Source organism: Anguilla anguilla, chromosome 14, assembly GCF_013347855.1.
Source record: "Anguilla anguilla isolate fAngAng1 chromosome 14, fAngAng1.pri, whole genome shotgun sequence".
NCBI classification, from domain to species: domain Eukaryota; kingdom Metazoa; phylum Chordata; class Actinopteri; order Anguilliformes; family Anguillidae; genus Anguilla; species Anguilla anguilla.
The window spans coordinates 7,712,201-7,732,307 of NC_049214.1; the positions used below are offsets into that span (position 1 = coordinate 7,712,201).

Here is a 20,107-nt window from a genome sequence, read left to right on the forward strand (position 1 = left end):
CAACATGGGGTAGGGGGGATCATTAAGGTCAGTTTACTTGTCATTGTGAATCATTTCATGAGTGCTCCTCATGATTCTACTCTCCAGCTTAAAGATACAGTAAACACTAGATCCATGGTCAGTTCATGCTTGATAAACACCCCAGTGTTAACTAATACTTAATCACTGTCATTCTTTAGACGTCCTTGGATTTTCAGTCTAAAACTTGGCTTTGTGTTCCTGCTGTTTTTTCAGCTGGGCTAGGATAACTTGAAACATGGTAATTTGGTTTCTTTGGTTTATTTGACCATCCGTGCCTGCACTATCACTGTGAAACGCACCATGGTGACCACATGCAACTAGTGAATGTCCGCTTGATCTGGCATGACGTTATGGCTTTTCCTTGGGAAACAGCTGCTGGGAAACTTGTCTGCATTGGACAGCATGTAGATCTTGGTGACAAGTGCTGTTTCAGGTTCCATTGGCTGACTCATTGCCTTCTGAGATTGCAGTCAGTATGTATGGCTTTTCAGACAGCCAGCCTGAAATTACTGAAATTGCTTCTTCCACAAATCACAATATACAAACAGCCTTGGAGTCTGGCCATTTCTCTAATCTCCCTCCTGTCAGGGGACCAGTGTAAATATTCTGAAGAAGCCTTGTATGTTTTTTGGAGTTTGTGAAGTCTGTGAAATTTATAGTGAGGAAGATGGGAAGTGGAATGATGGATTCAGCTGATGTAGACTTGTAGCTTGGTTTTTATATCAGCTAAAATGAATTGCATTTAGCATAAAACACTGTAGACAGTTCATGGGAGATTGCAGAGTGCATTGCACATTGAATTACTTTAACTGTATTAAAATTCAAGGTTGAGTTATTATAGACGGAAATACTGCATGTGCATTTCTAAAGTGTTCATTGAAAAATTATAATCCTAATTTTAATGGTGGACAGGAATCTAACGTGGTTAATGTTTTGAAATAACGGTGCAGTTTGAAGCACTTGGGGGTTGGGGCTGAATTCGTGGCACCAGAGCGTCTCCTTGGGTCACATACATAAAAGTGCTTCTAGAAACATGAACATGATGTTGCTACAAAACAACATCACAAACAAACACCGTTGTTTTATAATGTTCCGATGTGTGAATATAAATCAAGTGAAAGCTGAACGAAACGAACTGAAGTTAGTAGAGTCAAAGGAGAGAACACAAAAGGAGTGAGAGGAGGGGGGAGTTGTGCCTGTGAATGAGGCGACGTCATAATATAGGCTGGCACTGCAGACTGAATTGTGTGACACTGACAGAGAATGCCTCTCCGTTACTCAACGGTAACCACCAAACGCGTGCACTGAAAACTAGGGTTCTAAGGGAAAGGAAAACACTTATCCGACTATCTTAGTCTGTTTGACACGTCTGTACTGTTTTTTCTTCTCCTTCGCGAATCGCGCTGCTACGTCGACTGCCTCTTGGATGTTTGAAGGCTCTGTCCCATTCATTGTCGGGCATTTCTCCTGGAAAACTCGATTTGTAAGTGCAAAACTGTTGAAATCTCTATTTTAATTGACACAACCAGTTTAGCATTTTAAACTGCGGCTGCTTTTCATAGTGAATTCATCTAATGTGCTTATTGGCTTGCTATCTAAACTTTTGGTTGTAAATAATACATCGCTGACTACTCAGCTACTGTATAAAAGCTTGCTAAATACTCAGTTGCCACCCCGCGTGCATATGGATTAAGTCGTGCTGCAGGCGTTTGGTGTTAACAACATCGATTTAACTTTAAATACATTGTCATTATTATATACATAGTCTTAAATAGTTATATTCTGAAAGCGGTCTATTAATCGTTAAATATTAAAGATGTGAATCCTGTTTGTATATTCGTTGTAGGTGTGTCCTGTCCCTTTAGCCACAATGGATATTTATCGTACATGTTTAAGTATGGTAATTTAGTAGTTGGTTAATTGTAGCCGTCTCTACTTTGTTCAGATTGCATTGGACCACCCAATCCCGAAACATTTCAGTGGGGAAAGAAGCGAAGCAGAGGTCCTCGTGTTAAATGAGGGAATTCTACCGAGTGACAGTACACATACGCACGCGCGCGGACACGTATCACACGGGAACAATTAGCGGCTAATCATTAACCTACAATTTGAAATCCAAAATAGATCAACTAATTCGCGAGCCTGCGATTCTCGCTAAGAATTTAGGACAAAATTATGACAAAACATTAATTAAAAGTGCATCTGCCTTGAATGCAAATGTGTTGAATTATGGGATCAGAAATGGAAACCATCATGATCAGTCCGTTTTTCTGTTGGGAGTTACGCCTTTGTAAATCAGATGAGGCCAAGGTGAGATACGGCCTCTTGCACTATTGCATTGTTTACTTCATAATGGGTTGCAAATTGATGTTGCTTCTGTAAACCAGGTTACTGGCAGATAACTGCCACACCTCCCAGCCTCCACCCTGTCCTCCTGTATATGTTGTTACAGTAGCTCTTCTGTCCATTTCCACTGTCTCATTTTACATAGGTTTAACATCCCCAAATTGTGTATGGTTTTGTTGCACCGTTTGTCCTTTGGCTGCCTTTGTAAAGCTTAGGCTGCCCTGAGGTGTGGTGTGCTTAATGCTTAATCCCTCAGATAGGATGTGTCTACTCTTTCTTAGGGTCTTTGTAGGGTCTTAAGGTCTCTCTGTCCTTGTCTTGCTCTGTACAGTTGGACCCCCCATTTATATAACTTTAGCAGGGTACCTATTGTCTTTTTTTCATGCTTTCATTGGCCACATATGAAGCTTATGATTACACCTACTGGCTTGCATCTTTTCTATATAAATCAAAGTGAAGCATTTCTAAGCATGCACTAGCTTTGGGCTATTGGATCTGTTTAGAGTTTCTGTTGCAAATATAATCAAAATCTTCTGCTGGAAAAATCTACAGTGCTGGAACTGGGGCAGCTGGAGAGAATAGTTTCCGGTTAAGAACTAGGTTAGCTACTGAGGAATTAAGCACTCAAATGCTACCCTATCTAGAGCACCTATAGCAGTGGTGTCAAACTCGTTGCCATGGAGGGCCGTGTGTATGCAGGTTTTCATTCCAGCCTCAGACCTTGATTATATAATTAGTTAAATTATTTGCTGAATTAGGGATGCAGGTTTGTGCACAATGGTGACCCGACGTCTATGGTGACCCGCATTGTCTAAATAAAAATTTTCTTATATTCTGTGCTTCAATGCAGTTAAACGCATATGGCTGAATGAGTAATTGGACTCAATTAAGGCAGCATTAATTGGTTGGAATGAAAACCTGCATACACACGGCCCTCCATGGCAACGAGTTTGACACCACTGACCTATAGACTCTAGGAAACCAGTATCAGTACTTTTCAGGTAGAGGAAGCTAGTTTGGTTTAAATATGAATGTATGCTTGAAAGTAGTCTACATGTTTGCTTTAAGATACACTCTTCAGTATGCTATATTATACAACATCTTGTCATCACACCTTGTAGGCTATTATTCCTCAAATCCTTTTTCTCTCTCTCTCGCCCTGTGAACTGGACGAATCAATTGAGTAGCTTACATTTTCTAGGCTTATGAGTAAATGCCGGTGCAGCAATTGGATGTGGTAGATTTATGATGATGGAATTCTGGGCAGGGTGTTCATGTTTGAAGGTACTCAAATTAATTCACTCTCTGTTGCACATGTTGAATCCTGCCTTTTAACTAGCAATGGGTGCAAAAGTAGAAAAAAGACGATAAGTTCCCTGTGTAACCGAGCGCCATTGTAAGGTCTAGATGTATGCAGCACATAGGTCATCAGTGGCTATTAACTTTATAGTATCTAAGAATAAAGATGGTAACTGCCCGTAGGTTACAGACATGTGCCATTGGTGGCCAGAGTCCTGGGAATAAGCTGCCTTCATTTGGTCCGTAAAAACCTCAAATAAAACGTGCCCTACTCATTATAGGTTTGGAAACCCCTCAGCTTTTGAGTTTCGGTCTGCCTGGGGGGAGAGAGCACAAGCAGCCCCATTCTCACTTGGCAAACCAGAATGCAATTACTGCGACAGTTTTTTTAGCATCTTTTTTTAAAATGGTCTGTTTTGAAAGAATGGAAAAAAAGCAGGCCATTCGCCCCATACTGATGATGCATTGTTCATCTGGCCTGGTCATCATTGGCTTTTCTTGGACACGTTGAATCTGAATGTGTGTCACTTTGTACTGCCTGACAACAAGGCAGTCGAGCCAAGACCACACACTCTGTTCTCTAACTGTATCCCAGTTTTTAGTTGCATGCACTGGATGTGGGGATCCTGCTAAGCACACAGCCACTGGACTGTCACTTTAGGTTCAATTCTGACTGAGGAAGTCTGTCTGTGCCACTAATGAAAGGGACTGATTACGAGCCATTTCAGCATTTGGGCAAGCATCTTACTGGTATGTGCATTGTTATGCATACCAAAGCCTCACATCTCAGTGCCTGTTTTGTCAACCTCTGTGGAAAGAGGAGGAGGGGGCTGGCAGGCTGGCAGGCTGGCTTTTAACTTGGAAAAGGTGTTAAAGATGCTAATTGAACTGGCTCCAGTTGAAAGGTCAGACCACAGTGTTTACGTATCCACAACATCTGTTTGCAGTTTTATGTACCAGAACCTATTGAGATTTTTTCCCCTTATTTGAAGAGGGGGGTATCATTCTAATTAAAAGGCAAGGGTTTTGTCACTATTATCACTGACCATTATTTTAACTGACGCAGATATTTACAGAGTTTCCAGTTAAGATGTTTATGTAGCAGTCCTAATAGAATGGGGCTTTCTGTTCTATATACAACAATTTGCGTTTGTAATCGGCCAAAAGGTATGGAGAATCTTAAGGTCTAAAGTTTAAGGTCTTTTCAAAGGCCTTAAACTTTTGTCATCAAGAAGAACGTAAACCGGAATATGCCAACAAGCTGTACTGTCCCAGCAGAAAAGTGAGAATTGGGGGCCTTCAGAACCGTGGAATGTCCCTTGAATGTCCCATGGCCCTCCCCCATCTCCTCTCAAAGGCCTGGCCACCTTTGTGCTGCACGGGTCCATCTGTGTGTTGCTGAGAGCAGTGGGCTGCTATGCGCTGGGGCGGTGTGGTGGAGGGTGGCCTGGCCATGCCTGCGTGAAAGTGCTGTTGTGCTCGACACTGGGGCAGGGGGTTGCCATTGTCCTTCCCCTGCCGTCCAGCAGCAGATGGAGACGGTCAATTGGCAGAGATCGGTGGTGAATCTGGAGTCCCCCCCCCCCCCCTCCCCTGGCCCTGTCTTTTGCTTGGGGGCATTCATGCATGCTGATAAGATTAAGCCCTCGCTGGAGTAATCTCTCTGTCTGGGCCCTGTTTGCGCCCTGTGTGTAATTTTGGCCCACGCTGGCTCAGGACCGCGCTCGAGCTCCCCTGTGACTCGCGCTGTGGATGGAGATAAATCGCGGCTGGACGTGCCAGCTGACAGCGCATCTTTTCAAGATCAGCAGGGTGTGTCCTTCAGAGTAAAAGCGCCCACTGCCAACGATTGTGCCTCTGGTTCTTACCATTTCAATAGGCCTTTCAGGAGGAAGACAGGATACAGCTGTCCACCAGTGTTTCTGTTGTTAATGGCAGAATATATATATATATATATATAGCCTATATTACTCTGGCCTCCCCAGATCTGCGGTGAAGTGGCAGTGTTGGAATGCTAAAATCTTTCAGCCCTAAGGAAGACAATAGAGAACCAAGAGAGTCCAGATGCCCTGATATATTGTACTTCTGAAATGCATTTACACCCACTGGTATGTTTTCTTCTCTGGCTGTGTTTGGTATATTTGGACACTCCCCCGTTCACAGTCCTGTTAATAAACCTGTTGAATGCAGGTGGCAAGCACTTCTGTTCAGATCTGCTTATCGGCTGATGGAATCTTTAAAGGGGGCTGAAACTGTCAGCAGTTGAAAGTCACCTTAGGAGAGGCCTACTCATGTGCCGGTGAATGACGTGGACTGTGTTGCCGGATGTTTACGGCGTGGTTTTGCGGATGCCATGGAAACCCAGGTCACTTGGGATTGTCATACCATTATGGTCGTTTTTCTTTAGCCTGAGTTACAATAAACTCCTTTTACTGTTTCCCACTGACTGAGAAACTCTGAACTTTGGGTTAACGGTGTGGCATACTGTCTCTTATAACAGGCTTTGCTGTGGCACACTTTTTTGGAAATTTGGCTTTGAATATAGAGCCCTAGTTCCCCCTCCCTGTTAAAGTTTATGGGGTGGTCCAACGTTTCTGACTCAGCAGTACGTAATTATAGCCAGCAGTGCTCAGAGAACAGTTTTTCATGTCCCTCCAAAACTGCTCTTCCTATTTCAAGCCTTTTGTCCTTGGGATGTGTAAATCATGTGCGGTTCTGTTAATGGACAGTGTTACAAAGGGCCAGAGTGCTTTCGGTTGGGGGAGTAGTTTCGCTCCCAGGAAGGCTGAAATACGAGTCCATAGCCTCAGGATAAGGAGCACTCTGCTTTGTTGAAATAGGTACAGTCCAGCAGTGATTTGTAGTCATTTGCCTTAATTTCTTGACCTGATATTTATGAAAGGAAAGGGTGTCATCTGACTGGAGATCGTAAATAAAATCCGGGGAGGATAAGGAAATTAAGAATAACCACTGAAACCAATGCAGTTATTTTGTTTTCATTTTTGTTGTTTCCTCATTGGTCACTGAAAGAATTTATTCACATAATATATTTCATGCTAATTGATGTTATTCTGTTGAACTGCTGGTGATGGGTAACTCAGCCTCAAACCTCTGAGTCATCTCAATGCCAAAACAGTTTCCAGCTGTGCTGTGAAGTGTTATTATGCAGTGTAGATCATCTCAGTGTAGTTTTCAGATTCTTGTTTTCATGATAGCAACTGAAGGACATGTTGTGCCAAATAAATGGATTCAGTTTTTCTTTCCTAAAATGAGATATTCCTGCAAGCTGTCCAGATCTGTTTCACTTATCTTCTATCATCAGGATTGCTTGCATTTTTCCTCCTGAGAAACACATAGCCCATGTATTACTGAAGCCTGAATTAGTCTGTAACTCTTTACTCAAATCATGCTTTTAAAGACCTGTGTAAATTACTAACGTCAGTCATGCATTAATAAGTAGGTGAGGATGTGGTTTTTGACTTTAAGTTACTCTGAATAGAAGTGCTTCCTTCCATAGCTAGCTCTGAACATGCGACAATGGTCAAGCATCAGGGGTCAGTCTTGAACTGAATGCTCATAGATTCACGTGAATCCTGTGAGTTGGGCCAAAGTATCATTTATTGTTTTTAAGAGGGTTTGTCTGCTTGTGGTTCAGGAATCTGTCTACCTGACATTAGCCTGCAGATGTTGAGGGCAAACAGTATGTAGTGTGTCAAAGTTACAGCTGTGACACTAAGCAAAAACGGCCTATTTAGCCAGGTTCAGAGAGCTAATTCCTGCACCTCAAGCATCCAGTAAGCACCACCCAGTGACTGTACAGGCCTGCGAGACTTGCATTGTTTGTCTCAATCCAAGCTCAGAGCAGGCAAAGACAGGAGAGACATAAATGGGCATCCCCCAGACAAGGAAGTCCTGTGTCTGGCTGAGAAGGAAGCTTCAATATTAGTTTGTTTATTGAGCTGGAGAACTGATTGAAATGGCCTGAAAACGGAGTTCTCCTGAGCCAACAATTTAAGACACATCTACGGCAACAAAGCCCGTAGGTAACGAGAATTCTGCATACTGAGGAAGACCCAGACGTGAAAGACGCATGCCAGATGCGGAGGGGTCAGTCACATGGCTTTGGTGATGGGCTGCAATGGCTCATGCTTTAACAGTTTGGACAGTTGGCAAACAATATTGGACCTATGGGCCTGTCTGTTTTAGTGATGAAATTAAATACAACCATTGTCCCACATGCAAATTATAAGCAACATCAACTAAAATGTGGAACTTATATAAAATCTCTGCACAAGTACCAAATTTGTGATTCCTTTATTGGTGGGAGGGACAGGGAAGTATTCCTTGTTGCACTGAGGCGTCTGTTGGACTAGATTTCACCTTGAGATTTTTTTTCAATGAGCATTTGCACTCAGTCACACAGCACTACTATAAAATATGTGACACATAAATGGTAGACCGGGGACAGGGGAGTACGTTCCCATAATGAGCGGAGCTACCTTGTTATGTCAATCGCTGACCTTCATGATGCAGTCATTACTTCGCTGCCCTTAGCAAACAAGAAGCTGTGATTCATTCAGATCTTTGTGTCACTGATAATCTTTCTCCAAATACTATGGGAAACATAATTACCCATGGGCGCTCAAAACAAAGGTACACAACTTTCTCAACACGAATATCAGCCACCACAAGGGAGTCTGTCCATTAGCAATTTTGTTGGGGTTGCTCCACAAAGAGGCCGTCTAGATGAACCTTGTAGCATGTGACTGTTTTTCTATCTGCCGCTGCTATTCTGCTTATCCAGGCCCTGTGCATATGACCAGGCACACATCCAGTTTCGAGCTATTAGGTTACTGGCAGTCATTGGCCTGAAATTATTAGACTTGCCTCTTTGCTGCAATAAGCAAGTGACCTACATTTAAGCTTTGCTCCTATCTTTTGAATCCTGGTTTCATTAATAATAAACAATCTAGTTTGTTTTGTCTTTGCTACTTTTGAATTAAAGACTTTGTTTTAGATTTGGATATGTTAGACTTGCAGTAGAACTGGCTTTTGTAATGTGTGAGTGAGCTCAGGAGGTAAGAGTGGTTGTCTGGCAGTTGGAGGGTTGCTGGTTCGAAGTGTCCCTGAGCAAGACACCTAACCCCTAACTGCTCTGGTGAATGAGAGGCAACAATTGTAAAGCGTTTGGATACAAGCGCTATATAAATGCAGTCCATTTCCCATTTACCATTTTTCCTTTTGCAAAATTTGAGGAACGTTCCACAAGTGGTCAACAGAACTAAATGTGGTAAATCGGTGTAGATTCATCAAACTTGAATCATAGATCAACTTATTAAACAGTCTATTTTAGGAGGTAAAAAACATTAATAGAGCTGGATTCTGTCTCAAGGTGCAACAGCAGTGTTTGAGCTGGGATACAATCCCGATGATTTACCTCGGCTCAATGCTGCCCTACATTGCCTTCTATAGTTTGTTTATGCTTTCATTACACAAGTGCACTGCTCGCATGTTTTTGTAGGGCTTGCATACATTGGTCTCTGATGCTACGGAGTAGTTTCATATTATGGCAAGGTAAATATTGACAAGTGTCAAGAAAGAAATAGCCTTAAGCTGGGGGATGACATGGAAAGGGAAAAAACTGGGATGGTGACAGCAGTGGTGGTGTAGCAGAAACACCGTTGTCCGCACAATGCAATTTTTAAAGCCTGGTAACAATCGCCCTTTGCTTTGGAAGACATGTAACATGATCTGTTTCTCTACAATGATGGATCTCATGTAAGTGGCAGAATGTTTCATTCAAAGATACAGGTCACACCAAATTGGCAGATGAGACCAAGGACAGCCCCCACTGTCTAACTGATATGTAGGTGAATAGGGAGGAGCAGTCCGTTGGGACCCTGATGTAACGTAGCTCAGTCTGTTAAGATAAATAATTGCGGCAGTGTGATGTTTTTCTGGGCTGTGACTGCTCATGCTTGGAAACATTAAAGTTTTGTGAAAGTTTTTAACAGCATCTGTAAGGGAACACTGGGAGGAGAATGTTTGTTAGAGAGGAATAGCCTTTGGTAATTTCTATGGAAAACGTCTCTTTTTGATGCGATTGCCAGTCCTCAGTGCTGCCAAATTTTGGCATGTCAGAAGTGGTTTCCCCAACATAAGACACATGTGGGGCTTAGCTATCCCTCTGTGGATGATGATGACCAACTATCCATCAGCGCATTGGTGGGGGAATGCTTTGGGAGGGAATGAATTCCGTTGGGCTCGGGAGAGACGCACACGAGGAAAGAACCCCTCGCTATAATGGGGTTCCTCTGGCCTCCAGTGGAGACGGAGCACCACAATGAGTCATTACAATAACAGCTATGGAGTGATGTAATCTGGATGTGCGGTCTGTAACCCGCAGGCAGCGTGCACTATGGAAACAAGTGCTCAGCGTGTAATCACTGGTTTTGTGCGATTGGTTAGGCTGGGGCCCTGGGGGCATGGACACCTTGCATTTTACACATGCATCTGCTGTCCTCATAGTCATGTCCGCACTGCAGCTCTTCCTGAACAGTGAAGGCATGGGTTAGCATGGCATTCACAGTTCTATTCAGCCCTATTGCTTTTCTGTTCATACTTAGTTGTTACTAACTATTTAAAGCCTGCTTTGCTGTATTTTATTGTTTAGTTTCATTATTTTTAATTACCTGCAAATACTCCAGTTACTGTAAAAGTCACAGAAAATACACTCAATTAATTTTGTTAATCCAATTTAAGGACATATACCATCATTTTGCATGAAAATACACACATACACATATACACATTCACATATGCTGATATGTATTTTATAATACTAATTTACTAATTTAATTTCATACTTTTCTTTTAATTGTTATAGCCTATGTGTAAGGAACCAAATAAATGAAAAAACTGTTAATGGAAATAAACACAGTTCTGAACTAATGGGGTGATAATTGTAAGCTATAGGCTATTATGTACTAGGCTATATATCATCTGTGTGGGTACCTTGGGATTGGCGTCTGGTAATTTGATAGTCTTTTATTGACAGCATGCTGCCTACATAATTTAACTTTGACTATTGCTCAGTCTACTTATCTATGCCCTGGACAGAATTGCCTGAAATAGACACAGACAGTAACACTACAGTGAAGCTACAGTCGAGGGCAGAGAGACTATTTTAAAACTTTTAATCTGTCCTCAAGCAGTAATTAGGGCAGTGCAGCGCTTGGATGGCTGATGTCATCAGAAGGAGACCACGTTTGTCCTGATGGAAATGTGGGAGGCAGGCTGGCTGTTGTGGTCTGGAGGCACAGTGTTATTATGCTTTGGTCAAGACTGACTGAGGCCAGAGAGGGTGAAGTGGTGCCTCAGTTAAACTCCCACTGGGGAGAATCACTGCACGAGCAGACTGTGTTCAAAACAAAACACAACCACTCTTATATAACGGCTGTGTCCCTGCGGAAGCCCCAATGCTGATGTCACTCTGGGTCGCTCAATCACTCAAATCGCTTATTCCAGGTTAACAAAAAAAACAACACTAACATGAAAGACAATGTGGCTCTTGAATATTTTCAGAGCCACATTGTCTTTTACAAAATAATCAGTTTTTGTCACATTTTCAAGTGTAAAGGAACTTTTTTTGTTTCTGTAATATTTCTTTCCAGTATTCTGCACCTTTCAGTGCAGGCTCTTGACAAAAGACAACGTTAAATAGCTTCAATGTGATCATGTCATCATGTGATAAGAAGCATGGGAGGTCAGCATCTGGAGCACAACTGCAAATGCTGGTCACCAGGAATTCCTGAGGGAAACGTATGTTATCTCTGGGAGATTCATGGAGCTAATACAAACACATAATTTTTGTTTCAAAGCAGTTCTACGATTTAACAGACAGCCAGGTTTCAATTAAAGCATAAACACTCTCCAGCAAAGGGCTTCTGATTGCACACAGATATTTTATGGCCCCGGTAAAATCCACCCATCAATAATACAAAAGCCTTTTCTCCTTAAAAACCTCTTGAAGGAGTAGAGATTTTTTACTGGAGGCCTGGGAGGCTGTGTAAATTGGGAGCCGAATAACTTTTATGTGTTTTCCACTCCCATCTTACAGGCAGTCTTTTTTCTGACAGTGCAAAAAACATTTACCAGTCTTACCAGCACAGAATGCAGCACGCCGTGAAGTCTGTCAGCAGCTTGCTGGAGCGGGAACATTGGCATTCATTTTCAAATGAAAGTATTGGTGCCTTCATCTGCTGTGGAATAAGTGAAAGTGCACTAAAACACATGGCTGATGTCGGCTGCATTGACACGTGTGGATTTAGGGCAGTAGAGCTGGACGGTAGTGGCACTCTTAACCACATCTGATGTTGAACTTAGAAGTGCGTCATCTGAATTGCTGGGGGAAAAAATATGGGACTCTGTTCATGGATAATATAAAGTATTGCAGATTTGGCTAATGAAGTGATCCTTGCAAGCCTGACTAGAGCTCACATTTATGAAAAGGAGACAAGCAGATCTTGCATTTATTAAAAGAGGCCTAGCCGTCCTAATAAAAAGTGAATCCCAGCTGTGGTGAAGTGCTGTGGTGTGTCTCTTAGGCTTCTCTCCAATGTAGCGTCTTGTGGACAGGAAATTGTTTGTGCCTAATCACATTGTATTGATTGAATTATGAAGCATCTTGTTCCCGTGGTGCACAGAGAGCCAGACATCTTCTGAGTGCTATTCCTGGGCCTCTGAGGCAGCAGTCGGGCCTGTGTCGGTGTGAGAAGGGCCTGATGATTGTGTTGCAAAAGCACAGCACACCTGTGCACTGCTGTGCTATACTCATGAATGATGCAGCAGCACCAGAACAGTAGTGAATCGGTGTAAAATTAAAAAGAGAAGAAAAAGGCAATGGTGAGAGGTTCTCTTTGGTGGAAGCTGTTTATGTTGCTTCATCACCTATGGCTGTCAATTGCCTTCAACCTCATGTTCATGTTCATCTCTGCTCCAAATAAGTGAAACCTCTCGTGTTACCCCAGGAACCCTCCTTTTAGTACACATTATAGCTATGACTGCATGCATTTGCCATGGGTATCAGATTAGTTGTGTCTACAGTTTGATTTACGCTACAAGTGCATTAATCAGGTTATGCAATTGTACTAAAAGGTTTCTAGTGACAGTCGCTTAAAGGCAAGAACTTTACAGAAAAACATATTGGCAGCATTCTTCTAGAAAACTGATGAATTGCAATTGTTCTACTCTCTCTCATCTACAGTTGCCTCTGTAGTTGTATATTGCTCTGTGTAATTTACTGAAGCCGTGTAATTCCCAAAAATGTGTGTATGGCTTGATTGAACATAATCATTGTAACGTTGAGGTTGAGATATTATACATCCCTCCACTTTACTTTGAGCCTAGCTCTAAATCTGGTTCTACCCCTACAGACAGTACAGGTGTTTTCACTGGCCAATGCGGACACAGCAGTCAATCCCATGCTGAAATCGTTGGGGTGTTTGGAAAGTAGAGATTCCCCACTTCCTTTGAAGTGCCCCTGGCAAGACCTTCAAAGCTGTGCTACTTTCTGAATGGTTAAAAATAATACAGTCCTAAATTTAAGCCAGACGCTGGGCCTGCCCGGTTTATAAGACCAGAGTTATTCTTTTCTGGAAAATAATTGGTTGTGTTTGTGGCCTCTGCTTGAGGAGGGGAGAGAAAGAGTTTCCATGCTGTTACTGCATCATCTCACCATGTGACCTTCTGAAAACAGTAGAAATTGTATAACAACTCAATAGTAGAATGGTGTGAACACATAGTCCATTTCCTCAAATGTCGTCAGTCCAAGTGTGGAAAATATTAATGTTCTGCTTCTGAAGTTAAGCATAAAAACAATATATATGTATTATCCTTTTTGTGCTGGTAGCTATTTCTTCTATTGATGATGATCTGGTTAGCTTTCATTGTCAGTATGCCCAGAAAGACTGACGTGGATGAATAGGCTACTAATTGGTAAAACTGTGGACACATGACCATTAAAACGAACCATTTGGTAGATAATTAAGAATTCAAGGACAAAGCAAATGATAACAAGTCAAACCTGCACTGTGGTAATAAGTTTAAGGAACAATTGGGAAAGAACACGTGTTCTCTTACAAAAAACTAAATGTGAAGTTTGTGAATTTTCACATGAGAATTACAATATTTTCATGTGAAAAGAAAATGTCAAATGTGAACTGGACATTTCCACATGTGAAACAAAATTGTGTCACATTGAGTCATTTTCACATGACTGACATTTTTTAAATATGACAAAAAACTTTCACACATGAAACAAAACATGTGTCTTGGAATAGCATAGGTTACCTTTTTGCACTTTCATTGTATAAATGAGATTGTTTTTGTAGTTCACGTGTACTTTTCACATGTTGGGTGTTCACGTGTAGTTTTTGAACACGTTTTTTGGGTTCAGCTTCCTAATGAGGAGCCTACTCAGTCTTTAATTTAATCAGTTGACTTTTTGTTAGCAATTGTTTGAATTATAGCATAATAAGCACAGAGTGAACATGGGATTTTTATTCTTCATGGCGTGCATAGCTATTTCTGATATAATGTGCCATAAGAGGGTAAATAGTCCCTCTTAACCCGAAAAGCACCTAATTATGAAAAATTATCAGCTTGTTAAAATATGTTAAAATGAAAACCAGCATACAAAGAAGTCCCCCAGGATCAAGGTTGGGAAACACTGTGCTAGATAATAATGATACTGACATTAGTTTTTTATGATTGTGACATTTCAGCATATTACAAGTCAATTATATGTTATTATATGTCTTTTTAATGACCCTTTACAAATGTGGGAAGTGCCCATTTTACTAGATTATTTTGGTAAATTTTCCAAATCCCATGATGTCCTGACCTGTGTCAGACATTACATTTTTGCAAGGGTGGGTTGTTTCGTCCTCCTATGTGAGTGCTTAGACTCAGATGCTTCTGATTACTGTCCTGCTGAGCTGGCGAAGAAAACAACTTGGACTCTGGACTGCTGAGGTCCAGATGTGGAGCACCAATCGTACCTTCCGGAAGGAGTGCTGCTTCGTTGGCCAAATCGGGGAGCCACACATCCCTCATTCGATGTCTGAGCACTGGCAGATTGCATCACAAATTTGCACTGGAAGTATTCCTTATACTGGACAAAGTAGATTTAATACTTTGCAGAAACTTCACAGTTGGGGAAAGACATCTCAATACGGGGCTGTGTTGTGAAGTTCCTGGAAAGGAGGAGCTGGTCGTTTCTCGAGGGCTGTTGACTGCGCATTAAATAGCATTATGAGATGTGAATATTAAAAATGCCGGCAAGGCAACAGCAATAGATTGCATCTCAAAACAGTCATCTATGGTTGAACCGAATATAGGCCTGGTTGAATCAAATATAGGTAGGAAATAATTTAAGGTAAGGTAGGAAATAATATAATCATGAAATAAGTTATCTACTTAACTGCTCCCTTGCTCCCCCAGTTTGTGCCCTATCTACTAGTCTCTGTCTGCCTGCCATACTTGAATTACATGGCTGGCCCACGCAGCCAAACTGTAGCCCACAGAGCTCAGTGAGACAGTGTGTCCAGTGAGACAGACAGACCTGGCAGCCAGACGGTCTGTTTAATAATAATGAGGACCTTGGTTCTTGTCATCCAGCAATGACTTGCAAAGCATTTAGAGCCGCAGAACTCCTAGCTGTAAATGCTCAAAACCAGCTCCCAGAAAACCCCCTGATTGCTGGAAGAGAGCCGCCTTTGTGGTGAGCAAAGCCGTGTGGTTGACATGCTCGTGGAGCTCGCGGAGTTACACCGCGTGGCCTGGCTGGCGCTCGAGCTGTGGAGAAGCTTGAGCTGTTGTTGCATGATACCCAGCATGCGCCTTCTCTACTGTCCCAGCATGTAGAGGATGCCTCCCTGACTCCAGACCCCCCCAGCCACGGAGACATGGAAAGTATCTTGTGTGTGTGGCAGTTGTATCTGCTTGTGGGCCCCTGGAAAGCCGGTGGGGTGGGACCCCTGGAAAGCCAGTGGGGTGGGACCCCTGAAGAAGCTGGTGGGGTGGGACCCCTGGACAGCCGGTGGGGTGAGACCCCTGAAAAAGCTGGTGGGGTGGGACCCCTGGAAAGCCAGTGGGGTGGGACCCCTGGAACGCCGGTGGGGTGGGACCCCAGAGGAGTGAGGAACCCTGGATGGCAGCCCAGCATAGTGATTCACCAGCGCCGCAGACCCAGTCGTGCTCTGCCGCTGAGAGGCACAGCATGAAAGCAGTGTCAAGTTCCAGGAGTTCAGTTCCTCTGCCTTCCTCGATTTCCAGTCAATGGCTGCTCGCATTTCTGCTGTTTCACCACCGTGAAGTTCACTCGAGGTCTGAGGTGCCATCCCCATGTGTGATCATAATTGAGGGCTCTCGTGCTGAATGTAACATCCAAGATGCAACCTTGGATCCCCACAGGATCAATGTGCGAAATCCTGAATGACCACAACAGCAATAAAACTGAGGACATCTTCAGTTTCATTAGTAATTTTTTGGCAGATTTGTCATACATGGTTCACTCTTTCTGGTGGGAATTGTAACAGGGCACTGGTGCTTACTGTAAATGTACTTGCTTTCCCAGCAGGGTTAAATTCAGATTTGTTCTTGTTCTTTCCTTGAGAGAAAATTATGTGGCATTGTTCTTCCACATGTGTTTTTGTAGTTTGGAGAATCCTACCCCTATTCCCTGTCAGTGACTAGTTTACACTCCAGAAAATTTGGTTACTGTAAATCACACTATTTCTCTGACCTTTCCTCCTCTTTTCATTGAAAGTATCACGGCTGGCTCGGCCTGAGCGGCGATAGCACAAAATCAGCCAACGCCTCCGCTGGCAAAGCCATTACACCACAGAATGTGTGGAAAAACAGCTCCAAAACCTCGGAACTTGAAAGGCTGGGAGAGGAGAACGAACAAAATATTCTTCTGGGCTTTTCATGTGATGTACAGTTGCTGAGCCATGCTGATGAACGCAGAGGCCTGTCTGCGGACTGTCCTTTTAACAACATCCGTGAAAAATCTAAATAAAAATAGAATAATTTCACATTTTAGGTCTTTGTGTATTTAATTGTTAAACGATAGATTTTTGGCCATTAATTCAGTTGTAGTTCTACAGTTGATGCAGACTTATATCTGGGATATGTTGTGAGGATGTGGTAATAATGTTCTTTGTAGCTGCATTGAGAACTCAGGCCTTAGGAAAAAGTGGATGCAGTCATTTGAAATGGCCCTTTGAACGGAGAGGCAGATAAAATCCTTTTAACCGCACAGGGGCGCATCGCGGTCGATGCTACACCGTCTCAGCGAGGGGGCAACATATGGTCCATTTGCAAATTAAGTGTTTGCTTTGGCTGGGGTCTTCTGCTCTGAATTATTCGAGAAGGTTGGGGAGATCTCACTGAGTCGGACGCGTATGCACATTGTTTTTCCATGTGCGGTTCACGCATGTTCCGCTGTGGCCAACGGTCAGTTAAGTGGGGAATAAATTAATCAGTTGTCCAGTCCCCCCACTCCAAGCTGATACATATCTTTGTGGACCACTCGCCACAAAAGGTGAACTGACAGAAGGTTAGAGAAGTCTGATTTCTGAGAGACCAGCTCACCTTTTACTGCAGATTTAACCGGCTCAATTACTTTTTGATTCTGACCAGTACCCTGCCAGGACCAATTAGACAGTTTCCCAGTCTTGTCACAGTTCTGCTAGTACTCTGTCAGGGGTAATTATAAGACTCTGGAGATATGGGAATCAAAACCTGAGGACCTTTAACAATGGCGTTGTTGTGCATAAATGTGTATATGGCTTTATACACAAGAACAATTTGTGTTTTCTCTATTTGGCAAAATTGTTAATGGAAAAAAAACTCACTTGGTATTAGATGGAGTCAAATACAGCATATTAATTTTCTGCAAACAACATAAGTTCTCAATTTAGGTTTTTTGTTCTCAATGAGATTATATTAATCCCTGACATTCTACTTGGCATCCTGAATGCCATCACATATTTGTGTGCTTAAGAAAGTGGGCTAGCTAAGAAAAGTATGACCATTTTTAATGGTCATTCTCAGTGGACTTTCTTTACTTTATCTACTGTTATGCTCTTCTCTCTCTACCATAAAACATTTTTTCTTCCACAGCAATTGGACATGTCCTCTTCAAACAAAAATAGCAGATGGTGCCACACACATGTGTAAGCCTGCTGAGTGAGAAGCTTGATTAAGGTCACAGTGGTGGGTCTGAGCACCCGGGAGTGTGTACATATCTTGAAGGAGAACCGCACTGTCTGGTTCACTTCAAAAGCAAGCCCCACATTCTCAAGTTGTCTTTTTTTTCTTTCTCTCTCTCTCTCTTTTCAAACGCCGTCAGGTTCCGTGCTGTTTCAGCACAGACAGTCACCGGAGGAACCCCATCTCATCCATCGTCTTTCCTGTTATTTGCCTCCCCTCAGGTCCCGCCATATATGGTGACCTGTATTCTAATTGTCAGGAATCCCCGAATCAGACATCCCATTGTCCCGAGTTCTTCCTCTGCCCCCACGCTCTCAGGATGTTTTTTCCAGGTCCCCCTGGGCCTGGGTTCAGCTCAGCTTTACTTTGGCCGGCCCGTGGCCTGGTCAGCTGATTATTGACCCGACCTGCAGCCAAGAGTCCAACAGTGACGAGAAAATTAGAGAGACTCCCTGCTGCCGCACAGTCTGACCCCAAACGCCACCCCCCAAGAAAAAAGATGGTGTTGCACTTCCATGGGGCCCGACTGAAAATACTGTACTTTATTTTTCATAAATGTCCTGCAAAAAAACACGTTATACACTCTTTCTCTGAGTACCAGTTAACAGAAGTTGAAATGTGCGTCTTAAGCATTTTTCACACCATAGTGACTAATGACAGACTATTTTGCGTATGATCTTCTCTGTGCTATGCAATTACATTTTTGTTATAATCGGAGAAAACAAAATGAGAATGAAATGATCCATTCGGGCTTTGAGAATCCCAGCGGGGGTCTCAGGGGCCAGTCCAACATAGAGAGAGCAGGAGTAAAAGTGAAGAGGTAAAGAGCTGACTGTGGTGAAGTTTGGTTTAATTTCTCAAAAGTAGCCGTTGTGTGACATTGCGAATAAGTCACCTTCAAGTGGTCTGAGGTACTTTTAGGGTTGGTCTACAAGTATGAAATGCCCGTGGGGGCATTTTGCTTTGGGAATGGAAAATATGAGTTAAGAAAAGTGGACATTTGCACCCAGAAGCCAAATTTAAGACTGCAGCACCAATGTGAAAGTGTGGTCTTATGTGTTGTCACTGATTTTGCAGGTGTGGAGAAGCTGCTGTTTGCACAGCCTACCCAGAGGATCGCCCTGAAGACCTACTGAAGAGGTTAGTGCACACATTCAATATAAGCTTTTTAAATAGTACTATGTGCTTGGAAGTACTGTTCACTGCTTAAGGAAAATGTTGAAAATAGCTCAGTGCAGCCCCTGTCATTGTATGTGGGAATGAGGAATGGGAATGAAGCCATTTCCCTCTCACTTCCCAGTGTATTAATGCAGTCACCTCCTGAAGCGGCTAGCTGATTTTAAGAGTCTTTTGTGTGACCCGGCCCAAAAATCCCTTGTTGTAAGCTACGGTGAGCTTTCAGCTGCTGCTTTGTGGAAATTAAAGGAGGCCACACACTAGATTTGTACTCAAGGTGAGTTTATAACCATGCTGTCATGTGCAATTCTCCTCATAATTGATACGTTGCATTGTCACGTCCAGGGGTTCATTGTGACTAGCTTTTAATTAAGAGAACCGGAGACCTGTATTTGGGCCGTCTTCACCGTGAGCTCCTCTGTTGCCCTCCGATGTCTCTCACCATCACCTCTGGAATTGCGTGAACAGCGGCTCGGAGGAACGGAGGACGGAGCAGTAAAAGGGGAACCCCCCCTCGAGTTCAGAAATAGCTTGTTTGTCGTTCTGTCCAGGATGTTGCTGACACCAAAGCCTGCCCGGTATTTTAGGGGGGAACCAACAGGAATCGCGTTGATGGTTTTATAAACGCATTATGAGTGATTGATGCTGCGCTAGGCCACCTGCAAGTACAATTTCAAAGGGGGAAACCATTATAACAATAAACAGACTAATCAGCACTGTCACTGGCACTTAAAATAGATCTTCATGTGTGGGGAGCCTCTTCCTGTTATGGTCGACCTGTCTCCATGGCTGCCTCATGTATATTCAAGTGCCCATGGAACATCAGCGTTGATGCGTGTGTGGAATGTTAATTGCTTTCTGGTCACAAATCATCAACAGACAGAATCATCCATGCCATCTGATGTATGTAAATATTTAGATCATTTTGCCATTACATATTATATATAGTTACATATATAAAACCTGAATTCTTTCTTCACATTGGAAC

General features: G+C 42.8%; 1 protein-coding gene across 3 annotated transcripts in view; it reads left to right on the forward strand.

The window, feature by feature from the left end:
* The first annotated feature begins 1,225 nt into the window (after window positions 1-1,225).
* The window catches only part of LOC118213397 (LHFPL tetraspan subfamily member 2a protein-like), a 53,752-nt gene continuing 34,870 nt past the window's right edge, over window positions 1,226-20,107 (forward strand). The window contains exons 1-2 of one of the 3 annotated variants that reach the window (XM_035392308.1): window positions 1,226-1,305; window positions 19,021-19,083. The gene's annotated coding sequence lies outside the window, so the exon portion shown is untranslated. Of the gene's footprint in view, window positions 1,505-2,037; window positions 2,332-19,020; window positions 19,084-20,107 lie in introns of those variants that run through there. The other 2 variants (XM_035392305.1, XM_035392307.1) reach the window with 2 other exon arrangements.